The following is a 16721-nucleotide window of genomic DNA, read 5'->3' as shown; positions in this document are numbered from 1 at the left end:
CCTCGGTGTCCTTCATCGCGCTGTCAGCATCCAGCTGGGAGTCCAACTCCTCGGTGTCCCTCATGGAGCTGTAAGCCTCCTTCTGGGAGTCCAACTTTTTGGTGTCCCTCATGGCATGGTAAGCGCCCAGGTGGGCGTCCATCCTTTTGGTGTCCCTCATCGAGTTGTAAGCGCCCTTTTGGGCGTCCAACTGCTGGGTGCCCCTCATTGCGCTGTAAGCGTCCTGTTTGGCGTCCGATTGCTTGGGACCATCATCGAGTTGTAAGCGTCCAGCTGGTCGTCCAACTCCTCCGCCGATATGTTTCGCTCTGAATCGCAGCCCGTGTGCCTGCCTGGACACCGCTTGCCTCCGTGGGCGCGGTCCTGAGTGCCGCCGCCGCCGCCGAAGCCTCCAGATCCTCGGTTCGTAGTCACCCAGGCTCTGTTGACACTCGGTACCGGCCTGGGCTGCGTGTCCATCTGCGAGGTGAGGATCTGGATGTGGAGGGGACTGCCATTCAAAGGGATGCAGTTGTACTGTTTCCTGGCTTCCAGGGCATCTGCCTTGCGCTCAAAGTGCACGTGGGCTGTTCCCAGGCTGCGGCCAGAAAGGTCGTAATGGGCAACGGCCTGCTTCAGAGGCCCGAACTCTGCAAACAGCTGCTGGATGTCCGCATCGGACACTCCGAAGTCCAGGTTGGACAACAGCAGCTTCCCCCAGATGGTCAGGCCGGTATCCGTGCCGAAGGCCCTGCGGAAGCGGTCGTGTTGCCACTCGTGGGGAAGCTGTCTCGGCCTTCTGTAGGGCGCCGGGCGGTTCCTGCCTAGGCCGAGGGCCGCCCTGTTCTGGAACGATCCGCCGCCCCAGCTCTCAGGGGCAGCGGCCTGCGCTCCGCCACCGAGGCCTCCCTGGGAGCTGGCCCTGCCTGGGTCCCGGCAGTGGTACCTGCCCCCGCCATGGCCGTGGCCGTGGCCATGGCCTCCCTGGGAGCCGGCCCGGCCTCGGTCTCAGCCTCGGTCCCTGCCCCCGCCCCCGCCCCCGCCACAGCCGCGGTCCCCGCCTTGGCCGTCGCGCTGGCTCCGGTCCAGCCTAATTATATCGTCCAGTGACATGTGGATTTTGTCGGCCATGGCGGGCCCCGAATCAGCCTCGGATCGAGCCCGTGCGGAGGCACGCCGGTCCTTCACTTCCTGCGTGGTGCCAGGGCTGTCCCAGATGTTGAGGTCCAGGCCCAGGAGTTACCAAGGGTGTGGAATAGTCGGTGAAGAAGAAATGACACCGAGACAGTGTTCAGTGGATCAGCAGCCCAGCCAGGCTCTAGGCAGGTGCTCTAGCGGCTTCTGTGTCCCGGGACCGGATCTTGGCGAGACCTCTCTCCTGAAAGCTCCCTTGGAGAATGAGGATGACTATCATGACCACGACAAGCCTAGGGCTGAGAAGCTCTGCAAAGAAGGCCCTGTGTTCTTTTATAGCCCCAGAGCTGGTGGGAGGAGCCAAATCAGCTGCCTGCTTGACCAATCAGCCGCCCCCAGGACCAAAGTCACTGGTTGGGCCTCAAGTTGAGGGGAGGAGGCTTGCATTGGCGCTCCAGAACCAGGAGAGGGCGCCACTGGCCCGCCCAAGAGATTCACGGGGCTTGGGAGAGGACTTGGGAGACAGGGCAGGTGCCCAAGGAGGCCTGCAGGGTTCCGTTTCCACGCCTTGTGGGACAGCATCGCCGTTTTTTCTCGGTGGAAGTGGGGACAATACATACTTAGACAGGCTCTGGTGGGCCCAGGACTGGCCATTGGAAACAAAGCCACGGAAAATCTCCTAGGCGTGCCTCACTCGGCAGATATCTTGTGCTCCTGTGTGTGTGTGTGGGGGGGTGGGCAGAGGGACGCAGGGGGCGGGAGGGTTAGAGGCGGGAGGGATAGGTGTGTGGGTGTGGGTGTGGGAGTTTGTGTGTGCGCGCAAGTATGTGCGTCTGTGCGTGTATATCCGCAGTCACGCACGGACACTCCTTGCTTTGAACGGTCCTTCGCCATCCATGAACACCCTTCAGCCCCTGCCTTCTCAATGACAACGCCCCTTGCATGTCCTTCCCACCTCGGGTCTAGCCAGAAATGGGGAAGTCTAGTCACCTGTCTGTGCTTTCCCCACAGGAGGTTGCAGGAGGGGGGCTTGCATTGACGCTTCTCGATCAGCAGAGGGCTGGACGGGATCTTTGGCGCAGGCCAAGGCCCCAGTCAACCCAATCTCTGTAATCCACAGCCAAAGACTATATCTGGCTCAGGCAATCTTGTGGGCCCTCCCCACCCCTCACCCCCACCCTGCTCACTCTCTGGATGGATGGATGGTCAGGCCCCCACCCACAGACCAAGTCCGGGCCTGGCCATCTGGGCTTGCTGAAGCCTGAGAAAGTTGAAAGGCCTGATCAAGAGTTTTTCATGGAGGTTTTTTTTATTTTTATTTTTTTAAGGAGTGTTTTTTTTTTTTTTTTTTCATCTGGCATGACGTGGAAGGTGTCATTCCAGGCCCCCAAATCCAAGAATGTGGGGGGAGGAAGCTGACCTGAATCCAGTTCCTCAAGCTGGTTTGCCTCCTCTGTTGGTGTGTGGTGACCTCTTCACACTACAAAACTGTTCACTATTTACTAGGAGCAATGTCAGAGTCATCCTTCAGCACTCCAGCCATGTGTTCGCTATGAGTCTTAAATCGTCGCTTTTTGTGTAGTGGGCAGGCTTTTTCCTTCTCTGGATAGGGGCCACTTTCTTTGGTCTGGATTCCTGCATGGAAGAAATACCCTGTTGCTTCAGATATTCTTCTGAATATCTCCGCTGCCTTCTCCAGTTTTCTCCTCACCCATTGAATCCACAGTGACACTCCTCCACAGTTTCTGAAACCCTTCGTCCACAGAAAATTGACAGCTTTTATCATTGAAGAAAAAAATTTTCTTCTTTTCTGGACGATTTACAAAGAATATCTGGTCCCCTAAAGCCTTGACAGCTTTCTGGGAATTGGGCAGTACTTCCTGTATGTCTTCTAGAAGAATTCCTCCTAAGCCTCACTGGTTATGCTTATCTATGAGCAGAAGCAGAGCCTTCTTATCTTGTACTCAATGGAATACTACCTTGCGGTGAAAAATAAAAAGAAGAAGAAGAAGGAATTCTTGCCATTTTACAACAGCAAGGGTGGAACTGGAGAGCATTATGCAAAGTGAAATCAGCCAGTCGGAGAAAAATGAATACCATGTGATCTCACTCATTTGTGGAATATAGAGAACAACATGGACTGATGAACAGGGACAGGTCCATAGACATCTGTACCACCACTCTGTGCTGGGGCCTCGGCAGCATGGCCATCACCAGGCAGTTCAGGGCTATCCCAGTATCTTGATATTTCTATCTACCTATCTACCTATCTGTCTATCTATCTATCTATCTATCTATCCCAAATCATGTTCATGTTCAATTTGTAACAAGGAAATTGGGGCTTCGCACAACATGAGAAGCTGTATTAAAGGGTCGCAGCATTAGGACAGTTGAGACCCCTGGTCTAAGGTTTACTTCTACCTCAATTTCTGGCCTCTACCCAGCCTGGCCCTGGTTTGGGCTTGGGCAGGGGGCAAACTACTGATGTGTTTCTCTCACATGGATTATGTCTCTTTCCCCCCCTCTCCCCCACTCTCTCTAAACATCAAGGGGAATATTTCCTCAGGTGAGGTTTAAAAAAAAAATCGAACAAAGGTCGGTCACGAGGTCAGAAGGTCCAGTATTCAAAGTGCATGCAAGCTGCTCCTCCTGGGGTGTCCGGGCTGAATGTTTCAGAGCATCTCCAGGAAGGCCTGCTGGTATGGTGCCTCCACATGCTGGAAGGTGTTCTGTACTCTGCCTAACAGGATGAAGTATTTCATCTCCAGCCAGATGAACCGGAAGTGGTTCTCACCGAACAGGATGAAGACTCCCCAGTTCCCGTCCTCCCCTAAGCCGCATTGGTGAATCCCGTCGGAGGTCTCTCTGGATCCATCGGATGCTGAACCTGTCCTTCTGAATCTGCATGTGGCAGCTGTGGGAAAAGCTGTAGAAGTGGTCCATGTACTCCACCATGGCTGATTTCCTTTGCGTCAGGTGAATTCGAAACGAAGGCTCGAATTGCATTGGGCCGTCCACATGTGTGTTAAGGCGAGGCCCGTACATCCAACCGGTAATGCATAAGCCATCATCCGCCACTACATTCAGCAGTCTTCTGTAGCCATAATCTAGCTGTCACAAACCCAAAAGGTTTCTGTATGGGAACATCTTGGCGTAGACTTCTCTATAAGACATACCACCGATCTTCTCCGGTTTCTGCAAGTTTCCAGGAATGCCAAAGTCCTGGTGACAGCGCTGTCTCCAGATGCTGTCGGTGTGCAGGATGTCCCGGAACATCTTGGCATAGACTTCTCTATAAGACATACCACCTGATTCATCTGGATGTGGTAATTCTCTACCAAACTTCTATTTGGGAAGGCATGAATGGGAAATAACCCAGAATCCTAGATGTTTAAGACTGGAAGGAACTCATCTAGGCTAACTCCCTCCCTTTATAGATAGAGAAACGAAGGCTCAGGGGGAGGAGAGGACATGATGAAACCCAGATTGCACAGCTTGTCTCTGAGGTAGGATAGAAGCCGAGTCACCTGCCTCCCATGCAAGGCCCATTCCTCCCCCCAGAGCTGCCAGGAGCCAGGTGTGCACCTGTAGGCAACCCTGCAGCACACTCTGGGGTGCCCCCACAGGGACACCGCTTATCTGGCTTCTCCCCTTGCTTCCTCCTTGCATGTCTCTGCTGTGCTTAAAGTAACACACACAGACCTCTGGAGCTCTGAGACCCCTGTGAAAATGGGCAAGCCTGCTATTATTCTGTGAAATGGGATTACTTTCTGTCTTTTCTACTGAAGATCAATGAGCTTCTAGCCATCAAGGGATTCTTTTGTTTTTGAAGAAAACTTGGAGTAGGGTTCTGAGAGAGTAGTTGCATCACAATTAATTCCTACCAATGTTAAACCCAAGAATTAGATCCCAGAATTTTATAAAGAGTGGCAATGCTTTTGCTCTTTCTACTTCTAAACATTTTTTTAAAAAAATAGCATACACATTTGCATGCAATGCAAATAACCATACACTTGACACTTGGTCCTCATAGTGACTCTGGTAGGAGACAGTAGAGTAGGGGTCATTATCCCCAACTTACAGAAGAGGAGCTTGGTTCAGGGAAGCTACCTGTCTGCCTAAAGTCAAACAGGTAATAAAATGCAATGCCAAAACAATGACCTTGTCTAAGGCTTTCTTCTTTCTTACTGTGAAATTTGGCTTTAGAATTTTCTGCTCAAATTTTTCACATCAACACCAAAGAGCAACCTTTTCTGTTACATTTGAGACATTTCAGACACGTGAGTCCCTTAAAAAGGATAACAGCTTGACCCTTTGACTCAGGCAGCAGCCCCACAGCAGGCACTTCTCTCTGCTGGACACTAAATGACACAGGTGGGTTATGGGGGTGGGGGGTGAACTTTGGGGGTGCAGAAATGAGATTAACCTTTATGATGCTTTCAATTCTTCATAATGCTCTGCATCCTTTCAAAAGCAATCTGAGGTAGTTCTTAGCTTTGACAATAATTCAATCAAAAGTAAGACATTCATTTGTTCATTTCAAAAAATATTTACTCACTCACTGGTGCAGAGAAAAAGACTTGAAAGGCTATATCATGAGTCTAGGTGTAATGATTATTAGCATTTTATGAATGCTAAAGTATCTTATCTTTTGTACAATGAATATATATAGCATTGGAAATGAGAAAACAAACAACAATGATCTCACTTACATGTAGAATTTATAAAGAGCTGAATTCATGAAACATGGAGCAGAATGGTGGTTGCCAGAGATTGGGCCTGGAGGAAATGGGGGCAATGCTGGTCAAGAGGTACAAACTTCCAGTTACAAGATGAGTAAGGTCTGAGGTTTTAACGTACAGCATGGTGGCCATAGTTAACAATATTAAATTGTATACCTGAAAGTTGCTAAGACAGTGTATCTTAAGTGCTCCCACTACAACAAGAAAAAAAGTAGCTATACATGTATCGACACATCATGTGCACACATTAGACTTACACAACAGTTGCATGTCCATTACTAATATATATCTCAATAAAGTTGGCAGGTGGAGAGAGAGAAAAAAACAAACAATTATGATTATTTGATTTTTAAAACATTTTCTTCATTCTGAAAAAGTGGGGGAAGGGGTTACCTCTACAGGGGATTGAGAGCTCTATCACTGTGAACCAAGTAAATAGAAAATGCAAACAATACTCTAAGCCTCAGACCGGAAAATTTGCTTTGCTTCTCTACCTGACTACTCTCAGCCCCCAAGGATTTAAAACAATATGCCAGGACATCAATGTTGTACAAATATTTTCGAGGAAGAATATATATATCTATATATCTATATACCTATATATCATCTATATATCTATATATCTATATATCTATATATCTATATCTATATCTATATCTATATCTATATCTATATCTATACCTATACCTATATCTATATATATCAGATTCAACATATAAAATCAAATGAAAAATTGCATAAATCCTTAAATCATTTTCAAGCTCATTGGTATCAATCTGATACCCTAACCCTCACCCTCATCCCCACCGCCTGGGGCAATTGTCAGTCTTCCTTGCTCTCAGAGACTCTTCTATTCAAAACTTTGGGAAGCCCTAAGGCAAAGAGCACCATCTGATCCCCACCCAGCAGCCCCCTCGCTGCTTTGAAAGAGCAACAACCTCATTAATAATATCACTTTTATGTTAGCTTTTTTTTAAGTCAAATTTTTCTTCATCTACTCTATCTTCTAAAATTCTTTACAAAACAGGTGGCAGCAAACATGTTGCCAGGGAAACCCAAAAGCCACAGGAGCATCCTTGGCTCTGCTTTCCTTGCTGGTGGGGCAGGGGAAGGGAAGGGGGCAGGGGGCCGGTGGAGAGAGAAGTGTCTGGCCTGGCGCCCTGGGCTCTGAGGGCTACCTCTGGGCTGCCTCACATTTCTGCAGGACAGCATATTGCTCTGCACAAGGTGCTAATTCAGCCATTCCATAGGTATTTACTGAGTGAAGCCTGAGAAAGGCCTCTTAGGGGACAGTGTGATCATTCACAAGCCAATGAGCAGGGCTAACGGATCAGATGTGGACAATCCATCTTTCATTAGACCTCAAACCACCTCTAGGATACAGCAGCCAGGCCCCTGCGGCACCCACTCAGAGCAGCTGGGCCCGATCAGGCAGGGGCTGTGGAACAGGGGTGCTGTCTGGGAGAGGCTAAGGCAGTCCCGGATCCACACCAGAATCTCTGAAACCCTTGCACCTGACTTTGAGCTAACACCTCTAAATGCTTCCAACGGTGTCTGGTGTTATGCCCAGAGTTCGGGGTCCCCAAGAATCAACCACCAGGGAGCCTCCTACGATGCAAAAGCAGAGTCTTTATTCAAACTAGTTTGCCGCCCCACCCCATCAGCCACATTTGTGGATGCAGCGGCAAGCGGCCGAGAGAGCCCCGATTCCCAGGAGAACAAAGGTTATATAGGGCTAGTCATTTGGGTGGGCTTAGGTAAGTGATGTGGGTTGCAGAGACTGGTCACTTTGGTCAGGGTCTTTCAGCAGGGTCTTACAGCACAGTGGTCAGGAAGTGACCAACACATTCTAAGGTTTGAGCCATCCCTCACTACGTCCTGATTGGTCAACAGCAATGAATAGGGAACAATTTATGGTATAGCCTTGTTAGGACCTTGGCTGCATTCCTTAGCTTCATTGGTCCACTCAGGCAGTGGTTGGGGGAGATAGGACATTTCTGGCATTCCTGTGGTCACTCCCTGGTGGGGGGGGGAGGTGTCAGGCTGAAGATCCAGCTCTACAAGTATGGGGATAGTCAGTTCTGCTTTGTTCTTTCACTGGCACCTACTGAGAACTCAATCGTCAGTTTTGCTGGTACTATTCCAGCTTGCCCTTCCTCAAAGAGCATGAAAACAGTGGAAAGAACACAGGTGTTAGATTCAGAAAGACCAGATTTGAGTCCCAGCTATGCCACTTACTACCCATGTGACTAAGGGATGTGATCATTCCAAGCCTCGGTTTCACATTTGTAAAATGGGGTCAAGGGCAGTATCCCATCCTCACGCGAGGCTTTGAGAGAATTAAGGACACATTTTATGCAAAGAGAAGTGTCTGGCCCATAAGTGCTCCATAACAGATAGTCAGTACTGCTACTGGTTTGCTTCACCCCTTCCCCACCCCTCTTGAAGGGTCCTGGAATCTGAATTCACATGGAAGTCACAGTAGAGCAGAAAAACTACAGGGGTGAGGGAATGAGGGGAGTGTGGGAGAGGGGGAGGGGAGATAGGAAAGGGAAGGCTGAAGAACTTCCAGCAAAGTCCCTAGTTCCTTTCAGCCACCTTCCTCTGGCTGCACCATCCAACTGACAGCTGGGGCCACTATTCCCTAGTTAGGGAGGCTGCCAAGACAGGGACAGGAAGCTGGACAGCGGTTTGAATCCATCCAATCTTTCTGTGTTTGTCTGTCTGTCTGAACCCCACTGGGCTTCCTCTGCACGTCCCTGCCAGGATGAGGGGATCAGAAGGCTGACAGTATGACTCACAGCTGTTCTTATCTGGGCTTCCATCCTCACCCAGAGCCCAAAGGCCTGGAGGGAGGCCGCTGGTCACCACCCAACATTCAATGAAAATGAGGACTTTTGACTAACCAGGGGATTTATAAAGGGAAGAGGGAGAAAAGGAAAGAGGGGGTTGGCAGGGTGGGTGCAGAGAGAGGCCCACTTCCTACACGCTGGAGGAGCCCATGACTTAGTGCTGGAGCAGTTGGCTTTCCACTTTAGAGAATGACAGCTAGCACTCCTGTCATTTATAACTCACCGTGGGACAGGTCTGCGTGTAGGAAGAGAATTCCAAAAACAAATCTGCTTATTTTCCAAGTACAAATTATCAGCCGCAAATCCCCTTCCCAACACCCCACCAGTGTGGCCAGTGGTCCTAGCGCGCTGCCTAAGTCACCTGAGCAATCTGGGGCCGTCCCTCTGTAGCCAGGTCCCGCCAGCAGCCAGCACCAACCCGGGCTCAGGCCGCAAAATCCCCAGGAAACCCCAGCGCCCAGCGGAGCCCCCGCCGACCCAGGCACCTTGGCTTCCTGGAGCCTCCGGCCCCTGGGCAGCGGAGCTGGCCCTTAAGTAGGTGGGGAATTGACCAAGGAAGCTTGCCGGCTGCCAAAATGCAGTTTACGTGTTAGAATTCATAAGACTAAAAAGCACTATTCAACCCCAACGCCTTCATTGAACCGAGAAAGAAACAGACCCCGAGAAGGAGCGAAAGTTGCCCAAGGTAACACAGTGAGTGGGCAAAAAAGTTCAGACTAGCACCCGGGAGGGCTCCGAGTGGCAGCCGGACAGGGAGTGCGTCCCGCCGCCTTCAGAATCCTCTAACCCGCGGCCGAAGTCAGGTGTGTAACCCTCAACCCCGGTTACCTTCTGCCAACCGGGGAGCAGGAGCCTCCTCTTCCCTGCCGGGCGCTGGCGGCTCTTCCTGGCTCGCCAGGCCAGAGGGGCTTCCAGGTGTAGCCCTACAACTGACAGCACAGGGCAGAGTGCTGGCCCCTCCCACGGGCGCTGGCACTGGCACGGGTGGCGAGCGGTGCTGGGGCTCCCAGGAACACCGGCCAAAGGAGCAGATCCTGCTCCCTCCGCCCTCGCCTCCCAAGGGCCCCAGCTCCCTTCCTGCCATTTGCCCACCTTTTCCAGCCTCTTATCAGTTTGCTGCTCCTTCTGAGCCCTCAGGGTCCTCCTGCCCGGCCTTCTCCAGGGCACATGAACCCCGAAAAAGCTTTTTTTTTTCTGCGCAGAGTGCAGCGCTGTTATGTTGTGACCACTGTGCGTTAAGGGACTTGGAGCAGGAGAGCGGGGAGCACTCCACTCATTTGGGGTCAGCCACCCAGCAGGGACAACTGCGCTGAGTGGTGTGGAGCCTGGTGACCCCAACAAGATGCTTCACCTGCTCTGGGCACCAGTTTGCTCACGAGTAAATAGGTAACAAATAACTCCCCGGTTGTTGAGAGGATTCAATGAGGTGATGCTTTACGTTTCTAATAAACACCGGGATCAATGGTGAGTGCAGTTGTAGGGCCTGAGCCCCCCCAAGGGGTCGGCAGTGAGGACTGGCAGGATGCTGGAAGGTGCTGGCTGGTGTGAGGCATACCTATAAATGCAATGTGATATTACAACCAACTTAAAAAAATTACTGATGATGTGGCAGACCAGGCAAACTTCTGAAATTGGTGAACGTTAAGGCCTTCTCCCATCTTCCCAGTTGGTGCTTTCCATCCAACTAAAGGTGGCCCAGGTCAGCGTTGGATTCTTCCAAAGATCTTCCTTCTCCCAGACTTACAAATTTAGCATCCCAAGGGCCTCTTTCAGTGCTGGGGGCAGGACTGCTAACCTGCTTAGGAATCCATGCACTGTGTTAACATGGGTACTCTAGCTTTCACCCAAACTTGTGGAATCTGCTGTGTCCCTGTGCAGGGTGAGCACTCAGCATGCAGAAGGGGATCAAGCCGCTTGTCTTGCCTTTGGTGAGACAAATTTGCAAATAATTTCTACTTAGGGTAATGAGTACTTTGAAACTACAAAGTGTTTAATAGTCACACTGGACGAATAGGACAAGAAAAGTTTAATTAAGGTGTGGCCAAGGTAAGTCTTGGGGGGGGGGGCTATAACTTAGGTGGGATGGAAGCAGGAGAGAGCAGTGGGTGCAGGCAGGCAGGGAAGGCATGGAAAGATGCCTGTCATATATAGTGGCTGTGTGACAGGCAGGCAGAGATGAAGCTAAGGTGATCCATACAGACGGGGTGGCATGCCTGCGGGAAGCAGCTGTATCCTGTTGGTGATGGCTGCTGGTGAGAGATTTTAAGCAGAGGGGTAGCATGGTCTCATTTTCTTTGGTATCTCACTTTCAGTGTTGATAGCACCTTCCTTTGTTATCTCCTGTGCTATACCAGCACGGCCAAGGGTGATCCCGAGTGGGGGGGGGTGGTGGTGCAAGAATTGAGAAAAGACAGATAAGAGAATGATAGCTGGGTTTCGGTGGGACGCTGCCTCCCTGGTGAGGAGACAACGACCATGCCCACAAGCCCGGTCTTTATTTTATAGCAGATGCCACGAGGTAAAGTAGGGTTGTGATCAAGCTGTTTACAGCATTCTCCTGAGTTTCAACCATACTCAACTATATGCACATGAACTCTAGCACAAGGCACATGGAGCCACGTGTTCGCACTATAGGTTCAATCTGACAACCACAGCTGTTGGCTATGATTGTGCTGGGAGGGCCCTGCCCTCCAGCTGGGACTTGCACGTGGCAATGAGAGGACCCTGTCCTTTCATTAGTCTGAGGCTTGAACATGGCCAAAACACTGTAGCCGCGCCCCACATATCCCCCTTTACTTTTGTTTTTAAACACGCCCATTTACACTATCCAAAAAACTCTAAACAAATTATTCAGCATCATCAAAACATCAAAACAAACTCCTGGCTGTTAACAAAACCATAAACAGCAATGTTAACAAGAGAACAAAATTCTGGCTACTAACAAAGCAATCCCAATGAAAATCAAACTACAAACATGTTAACGTTTTCAGGATATCTTACTCAAAGTCCTTAGATTTAGCTCCACAAGATTTTACGGAAAACTGACAGTTCAACAATGCTAGCATAGCTTCCACTTGCTTTTCTAACATCTGCTTGGCCTCAGTTGCCATCTTGTTCAGCTGACTCCATGCTGATATCTCTGTCACTAGCATAGTAAGATGACGCTGATGCAAAGATGTCCTTGATGCAAAACCAGTCCCCTGGTCAGGCTGTTTGGACGGTTGACCTCGACACTGAGTCTGCACCAATCCCAGTGAAATCATCCCTGTCCACGCAGGTGGAAGTCTGGTCCCTTCTCAGCCTCTTTTTTTATCCGCAGCTGCATGGAAAGGAGCAACCCTCAGTCCTGCAGAGCTGGAGACTTCCCACTCTGAGTCTGGCGTCTCACACAGACTCAAAGTCCCAGGGAGCTATCAGTTCACACATGCAAAGATAACCAAAGCCTAGAAACAATGCAGCTGCTGCAAGAGCTTGCAATCTAAGTCTAAAACAAAATTACTTCCTTAAACAGCATCAACCACAGCCATCTTCTGCTTTACAGTAGCTTAAACAAAACCTAGGAGATTGCCACTTTATTTTGTATTTCCTAATTATTTTCTTACCGCTTATTTTCTACCACTTATTTCTCTATTTCTACTTTCTTTCTATTGTTACTTTATTTCTACCACTTTTTTTTTACTTATTTCTCTACCTCTAACTATGAGCTACAGTGGGGCCTTGACTTACCAGTGTCCTGACTAAGGAGTTTTTTGAGATACCAGATGTCTCTCACAGGTTTTTTTGCTTTGAGTTGACAGAGTAATTTGAGTTAATGAGCTCCTTAACGAGCATGGTCTCCGAAAGAATTAAACTTGTAAGTCAAGGCCCCACTTATAGGTCGGCTTGGCTGCCCCTGCCTAAACCTTCCTGGGTTGCAACCCTCCGCTGGCTTCTATATTCCTACAACTTATTTCCTACTCTCTATTTCTATGGCTTATTTTCAACTGCTTACTTTTCTGTTGATCTCATCATTTCTACAACTTATTTTTTAAACCAATAAATATAGCAAAACCAAACTTAGTCCTCGGTTTTGGCTGCACAAGATTTTATAGAACACTGGCAGCTAACCAATGCTAATATAGCCATAAACATGGCTGAAGGAGTAGCTTCCACTCCTTGTTTTTCTGCTATATGCTGGGCTTCAGTTTTAGCTTCTTCAACTGACCCCATGTTGGCACCTCAGCCCCTAGTGTAGCCTTTGTTTTCTTTTTCTTCCTCTTTGCTGTCATCGGGGCAACTCTCAGTCCCTTGAACGGAGGGACAAGGAGCTTCTCTGAGTCCATGGTGGTGTGGCATGTACCGTTCTGGCACCCAAATTGGCTGCACTGCTCCTTCTGGAAAGACACAAACACAACCTCTTCCCCACATCATTACTGGATCTGATCCGAACCATCGTCCAGTTTGTAAGTCTTTCCACCGGGCTAACCCAGAGGAGGCTATTGTGCTGGAGGCCTGATTCCTTTCAGCTGCTGTACAACCCTCTGCATCACAATTCAAAAAGTTTAAGACATATATAGCATGACTGAGTTTATTTTGAGGTGACACGTAACATCCGTCTCCTCCCCCCTTTATTTTTAGTAATTGCATCTTAAAAGTAGGATTGGCTCTTTCCACTACTGCTTGCCCTTGAGGGTCATAAGTAATACCAGTATTATGACAAATTTGATACTGTTGACAAAACTGCTGAAAAGTGGAACTAGCGTATGCGGGTCCATTGTCTGTTTTCAGCTCTAAGGGAGAACCTAGCACCGCAAAGGCGGCTAACCAATGATTGATTACATGCTTGGCGCTTTCTCCTGTTTGGGGAGTCGCAAAAATAAAGCGAGATCAGGTACCTATGGAAACATGTGCCCATCTCTGTGTACCAAATTCTGGAGCATGGGTGACATCCATTTGCCAGATTTGATTAGGTTAAGACTCCTAGGATTAACCCCTAATGATTGTACAGGGCAATGAATTATACACTGATCACACTGCTTAACAATTTGATGAGCTTGCTCCCAAGAAATACGGAATTGTTTACACAGGGCAGCATTTTGATGATGCAAAGCATGGGAGGGCTGTGCAAGAGAAAATGGTGTCTTCTCCTGCACCACAGCAAGGAGGCGATCAATAGCCTCATAGCCATAGCTAACGGACCAGGGAGACCTGAATGAGACCAAATATGGCCAATAAAGCAGGGAAATTGTCGTTCTCTAGTGACTTTTTGAAGGCTGAAAAATAAATTAAAAAGTCCCTCTGAATTAGTATGCCCTATAGTAGCTGTCTCTATAATTTTGGCCATACTTACCACGTAGGCACTATCACTATACCAGTTGATAGGCTCTGTAGCAAAATCTATCAAAGCATAGACAAGGGCTTGTATTTCTACCCATTGTGCTGAAGTAGAAGGGGTTTGACAGACCTTGGCACCTCTGTTGCAGTAATATCCAGTTTTTCCAGAACTAGATCCATCTGTAAAAATGGTTAATGCTTGAGGTATAGGTTGTGATTTTATTATCATTGGGAAGATGAAGATAGTAACTGAAAGAAATTGTAAAATTTTATTTGCTGGATAGTGGCTATCAATCTGTCCACAGTAATTAGCAACTGAAACTTGCCAACTTGTTGACCGTTGCCAGAGCCACTCTTGCTGTATGGTTCAGGGTCTCAGCCCACCAGCTGGCCCAATCCAAGACGGCCTCGAGCAATCAACTGAGGCACTGAATCATGAAAGGGAGTGAATACCTTAGTTGGAGAATGAGCCAGGTGTAGCCATTCAATGACTCTAGCATCTTGCCAAATAACCCCAGTGGGTGTATGTATAGTGGGAAAAATTAAAACTTGTAAAGGAAGGGAGTAATCAATTCTAGTAAGCTGTGCCAAATTTAGGGCACCCTCGACTTTATGTACGGCTGTCCTGGCTTTCTCTGTCAAACAGCGTGGGGCTGTTGCAGATGGATCACCCCTGAGTACATGAAATAAAGAGCTTATGTCGGCTGTAGTTGGTTTTAAAACAGGTCGAACCCAATTAATGTCTCCTAATAATTTTTGGAAGTCATTTAAATAAAGTGTCAGTCTGAATTTGAATTTTCTGAGGTCTTATTTTTTGTCCTTCAATAATGCTACCAAGGTAAGAAAAAGGAAATGTTCTTTCAACCTTTTCAGGTGTTATGCATAATCCAGCATAGCACAAGGAATCCTGCAAATCTATATAAATGGTATTTAAGAGCATCTCATGTTTATGAGCTAAGAGAATATCATCCGTATAATGAATAATATAAGCCTCAGGATATTTTTCCCTTATAGGATGTATGGCAGCAGCTACAAAATCCTGACATAAGGTAGGTCTATTAGCATGCCTTGAGGCAATATTTTCCACTGATACCTTTTCATGGGTCCATTGAAATTTATTGTAGGGACATTAAATGCAAATCTTTTGCTATCCTCAGGGTGGAGAGGAATAGTAAAAAAAACCCAAAAAACAGTCTTTTAGATCTAATGCCAATAAATGATATTGCAATGGGATACCTGTGGGGGATATTAACCCTGACTGAAGGGATCCCATCATCTCCATGGTCTTATTAACTGCCCTCAGGTGTTGCAATAGTCTCCATTCACCAGACTTCTTCTTTATCACAAATATGGGTGTGTTCCATGGACTGTGAGTGGGTTCAATATGCCCTGCCTCAAGTTGTACTTGAACCAATTCTTGTGCAGCTTTTAATTTTTCTCCTAATAGGGGCCATTGATCAAACCAGATAGGGGTATCTGTAAGCCAGGTAATTTTAGCTGCTCTACACTGGATCAGAGAAATGAGCAAGGCCCCTGTTGAAAATCCTGGTAACCCAATTCATGCCTCTCCCTTTTAACAGACATTGGGATAGACAAAAGCCTTTCTTGCTGCTTCTTTCCCTGCCTCTTTTGGGGGTGAAATTCTTGACCAGAAGTAGAAATAGAACTAGGACTTGTTTTTAAAACTTCCATTTGTTCTAACATCTCTCGACCCCATATATTGACAGGTAAATATTGCAATACATAAGGTTTAAAATAACCTGTATTTCCATCTGGATCTTCCCATCGAAGGAGTTGAGCAGTTTGTAGAGGTTGAATAATATGCCCTACTCCATGCAATTCAGAAGCTGCGGGATTTAAGGGCCAAGCCTGAGGCCAGTGTCTAAAGGCAATGACTGATACATCAGCTCCGGTGTTTATAATCCCTTTAAAAGGCTTCCTATTAATTTTTAGTCCTAATTCAGGCCGATCTTGCTTAACTATTCTTGCCCAGTATACAGCGTCATTGGATCCAAACCCCACTGGACCACGGGGTCGACCGGTTAAAGGCCGCCCTTCTACATAATTCGGCAGAAGGAAAATTTGTGCCATTTTTGTTTCTGGTAATACCTGAATTACAGTATTGATTGTTTGTGCTATTACTTTAATTTCTTCAGTATAGTCCTGGCCTGTTACCCCAGGGAGAACTTGAAATCCTTTTAATGTTAAACTGCTTCTTCCTAAAATTAGTCCCATCTTGCCTGCAAGAAGGGGACCATGCACTCCCGTAGTAATGGCCTGAGGCCCCATTTCAGGTGTTAGTACACATCTGGAGGTAGGATAGAGGTCCATTCCTGCGCTTCCCAGGGTGGTAAGAGAGACCACCAAAAGGACAGGTTCAGCATCCAGTGTGTCAAGAGAGACCACCAAAAGGATTCACCATCGCGGCTTAGGGAAGAACGGGGGCGAGTGCTGTTGGTGGAGGACTTTCTGCTTTATAACCGCCTGACCTACTTCCGAGTCTACCTCCCGCTGAGCCATGCGGAAGACCTCATTAGGCTAGGCCTCTTCCAATGCATATACTATCACGAAAGCCTAAAGATTGTCATGCTCAGCTTCCATGGGAAGTATGCCAGGGTCACCCACATCACGGGACAGGCCATGAACACTAAGTCAGAGATCCACCTCATGCGCCGCATCCACCAGCCAGATGGCGAGATCT

The 16721-nt window shown here is 48.2% G+C and overlaps 2 pseudogenes; both read right to left on the bottom strand.

The window, feature by feature from the left end:
• Window positions 1-204: 204 nt before the first annotated feature.
• LOC138998071 (THO complex subunit 4 pseudogene) lies at window positions 205-1110 on the bottom strand (annotated as a pseudogene).
• Window positions 1111-2608: 1498 nt separating this feature from the next.
• LOC138998070 (transcription initiation factor IIE subunit beta pseudogene) lies at window positions 2609-4389 on the bottom strand (annotated as a pseudogene).
• Between the last annotated feature and the right edge of the window lie 12332 nt (window positions 4390-16721).

Source organism: Myotis yumanensis, unplaced genomic scaffold, assembly GCF_028538775.1.
Source record: "Myotis yumanensis isolate MYYU_CA2020_CCGP unplaced genomic scaffold, mMyoYum1.0.hap1 SCAF_19, whole genome shotgun sequence".
In the NCBI taxonomy this organism is placed as follows: domain Eukaryota; kingdom Metazoa; phylum Chordata; class Mammalia; order Chiroptera; family Vespertilionidae; genus Myotis; species Myotis yumanensis.
This window is presented reverse-complemented; position numbering and strand designations above follow the sequence as displayed.